The following is a 3,959-nucleotide window of genomic DNA, read 5'->3' as shown; positions in this document are numbered from 1 at the left end:
GTTAACTCATCCATAACCAATGCAAAAGGATCCAGACTCAATGCTGACTCATGGTGGAGGCCTACTGTAATTGGAAACTCATGTGTCTCCCCACCGGAGGTCCTCACATTAGTTACCACTCCCTTGTACATTTCCTTGACCATGTCAATATATGATCTTGAGGCTCATTTCTTTCCCAACACCCACCAGATTTTTATTTTTTTTTTTTTTTTTTGAAAGATGACTGAAATTTTATTAAAAGCAAACTAAAAAGAGACAATACAAATACAGGAGGGGCGCCGAGAAGACGGCCCACACTATCTAAGAAAACCTAAATTACAAATTCTTCAGCTTAGGATCACAAGAGGGGAGGCCCGTTCGATAACTAAGTTCCTCGCCCTATGGGATGTGCTCGCACAAGGCTTGCTCATATTGGAGAAGCACCTCGCATTCCTTTCTTCCCAAACCGCCCACCAAATAGCACGAAGCACCATTCTCCAAAGGTATGATCTACCTTTCCCAAGGCGGGCTCCAAATCAAGAGGGTATGACATGCATCCACTGAACTCGGGGAAACCCACATCATCCGAAAACGACCTAACATATCAGCCCAAATGTGTCTTACATGGGAGCAATGCATAAAGAGATGGTCCACTGATTCCTCATCTTGCATACACAAAAGACATTTGGGAGCACCATCCCTCTCTTCCAAAGATTGTCTATGGTGAGGACTTTCTTCCTCCCCACCCACCAGATTGTCTATCTGGAGACCGAATCTTTTCCATTTTCTTAGGCAACAGTGTTTTTATTGATAGGGAACTATTAACCCGTATATAAGAGGGGGCATAAAGGCCTTACTCAGAAATCTCATCAGACCATTTTATCATCATCCTCGTCATCGAAGCCTTTTTTGCTTTCTTTCTTTTAAAGATGACAAAAAATTTATTAAAAGAAGCATCGAAAAGGCAAAAAACACAACTAAAGCCCAGCCAACACGGACCAATCACTATGGTTGGAGGCTTTAATACAATTTATCCAATCTAGAACATCTAACTTCGCTCTTCTGAAGACATCCATAACCGACACACTTTTGTTTCGGAGGCACCGATTGTAACCCCCCAACCCCCAATCATCTAAGCCTTATACCAACTAATTTGGATTGGCTACATGATTGCTGTTCCACCACTGCCACTGTCATGTCAAGATTTGTGAGAACAAGGATATGGCCAAAGTTTTGTGCCAGCTACCTACCTGAACCTTTCTCCTTTATCCAGGCTCGGGGCCACCGATAAGCGCACAAAAACTCAAACAGGAGCAATCTATTCACTTTAAAACGTCTAGGAGCATCTGATGCAACATACCTTATTTCTGCAATATTGTCGAAGAGTTACCTTGTGGTTCCAACTAAGACAGGACGTCCTTGTCCAAAACATGAACTCTGCTTCTTCTCAAACATATTCCCATTTTTCCAAAACATCTGCCACCTCATTACTTTACTGACACGCATTCTTAATTCAAATTGACCATTTCAAACAGAAGTCCTTTATAAGCTTCAATAAAAAACTGAGTCACCCGGGGAGAGAGGCCTTCAAACCTAAGCCATAGCTTTGAGTCACTTCCCAACTCTACATCATCCAAACCCAGCTGGTCACAATGCCCTTGCCCATCGACCATCACTCTAATCTCAGCAATTAGATTGGACAGTCCCATATGCATGCCAAAATGCAAATATAAATCTACAGCAGTGGTCCCTACAACCACCACCACTTCCACCCACTCCTGGCTTACCTTTAGGCCCCATTTGTGTTGCTGCTTAAAATGAGTTCATCTCATTTTAGTTAGCAGTAATTGTCTATTATAATATTTGCAAGTATAAAAAATCATGATAATCCATAATTAATATAAATTATAATCTCTGAGGGTGTGTTTGGTTGCACCAAATTAGACTGATTGATCATGAAATTTATTGCAATCCAAAAACTCATTTTCACTAGATAAGTTTCGATTTTGAGTGTCGGGAAGATATCAAGCATGATTTCCGCTTTTTCCTTGATATAACTGTGAATTTCTTCTTGCATATAATCGTGTGTTTTCTTTTTAAAGTGATTGATGGGCACTTCGAGTATTAATCATCCTTCCAACTCAGTGACAAAACAACTAGTGGTGAAACCAAAGACAAAAGAAGAATTTAAAAACGTTAGTCACACCGGATATTCAATAAAGCGATTGTCAATCGGCTGACTTTCTGGTTTGGATAAGCAAAACTGGTGTTTGTGAATTTCAGGTATTGGAACCTTACACGGCCAGGGGTTTAGACATCATCAGCATTGCAGCTCTGCCAATCTCCCAGGTCTGGTTCTTCGAGAATTGTGCAGCATCCTTTTGAATGTATGGCTCTCTCTTTTCAACCATTCTCATCGTATCAGACCCGTTAACTAATGAATGCTTGAAAGCATCAGCACGGTATTTCATTTTGCACACGCATGGTCCCCATTTTCAGAATTCTTAGCTGTTTTGAGGAGAATCGATTAGGTCTGCACTCTGTTTTGAGGAGAATAGTTTACATGTCTGCATTCCTGCTGGTTCCTCATCTATTTGGAGGCCATGATGGTATCCAATTCATCCATCATGTGCGCCCCGTCGTGTTCTCCTTTGAGCCCAAAATTCATGTGGGCCATACTGTGTAAAATCGTGCCTCAAACCTATAGTGTTGCCCACCTGAATTTTGGAAGCCAATTAATTATGGTGGGTGCATGTTGTGAATGAATTGGAGGGCATGTACAAAATACAGTGGGCCTCACATGCAATCTAGATCACATGGGTGTTGCCCACCTGAATTTTGGAAGCCAGTTAATCATATCGAGGCGTATGTTATGAATGGATTGGATGGCATATACAAAATACGGTAGGCTCCACACACAATCTAGAAGGTTTCAATGCTGGGCATCCTGGGGAGATCAGGCCTGTGGTGTGACCCACCTGGGATTTGCATCAGGCTGATTTTTGGGACCTGGGATATTGAAGGGGCTAACGTTTTTTTGTACAGATTGGACGTGGCCCCTACATCATGGTGGGCCCACCGTTGCTGAACAAGCAATATCCGGTCTCATCTCTTAGATGGCAAACCTGCAACTCCGGGCTAGTTTGTGTTTGCTGCAGCTCCCTAAGTTGTGGCAACTCATCTGCCGTACGGGTTGAATACATGCATGCCAAATCTGACCGTACACATTGTGGGTCCCACGGTGGATGATATACCGAATGGACCATCAAAGAAGATAGTCTTTTTTGACTGATTGTTAAAGGATGATTGTTGCATCAATCATAAAGGAGGATGAGTGGGCTCTTGACTAGTGCCCTTGAGATCCACTTAGTCTGTATCTGAATGTGGGCCCTGTTGCTGCATCTTTCGATGATCACGGCCGTTAAAGTAGTGTCCAGAAAATCCTTTTGAAGGAAACTTACTGAATCCAATCAATCGACTTTTCTCGTTTGACTAGCTTCTGTTTCAGGAATTTTTGCCTGACTTGCACTCCTATATGGGGAAATGCCTACACCTACCCAGGGAAATATTTTATATGCATGAGATCCACACCGTCCATCAGGTGCGCCACTCGATGTTTGGTCTTGACCCTGACTATCACACTGATGCCAAACTTTGGTTGACCTCACCATAGGAAACCATGAAACCTCTAAAGTTACATGGTGTGGCTCCACTGAGTTTCAGCATGGCGTGATTTTTGGATGGTCCCTGCATTCTAGTGAGAATCATAATATAAATGGTTTGGATGCCAGATATAGACCACTGGGCCCCACGCAACTAATGGTGGTAAGTCCTCACCCAAACTCTTCGCTATGGTGTGGCCTGAAGAGACTGGCCTACGTTTTGGCTTGTAGGGTGCACACGACACGGTGCACCTAATGGACGGCGTGGATCTCATGGGCATTCTCCCCCAGGTCCAGATTTTGTACACGTGCCGCACG

General features: G+C 43.2%; 1 long non-coding RNA gene across 1 annotated transcript; it reads left to right on the top strand.

Annotated features, from left to right (window-relative positions):
- Positions 1 to 2,456, top strand: LOC131229042 (uncharacterized). The gene is made up of 2 exons (XR_009163141.1): positions 1 to 2,174; positions 2,263 to 2,456. It is a non-coding gene; the product is annotated as an uncharacterized LOC131229042 (long non-coding RNA).
- The last annotated feature ends 1,503 nt before the right edge of the window (positions 2,457 to 3,959 follow it).

This window comes from Magnolia sinica, chromosome 16, assembly GCF_029962835.1.
Source record: "Magnolia sinica isolate HGM2019 chromosome 16, MsV1, whole genome shotgun sequence".
NCBI lineage: Eukaryota > Viridiplantae > Streptophyta > Magnoliopsida > Magnoliales > Magnoliaceae > Magnolia > Magnolia sinica.
Note: the sequence above shows the minus strand (reverse complement) of the source record. Positions and strands in the feature narration are given on the sequence as shown.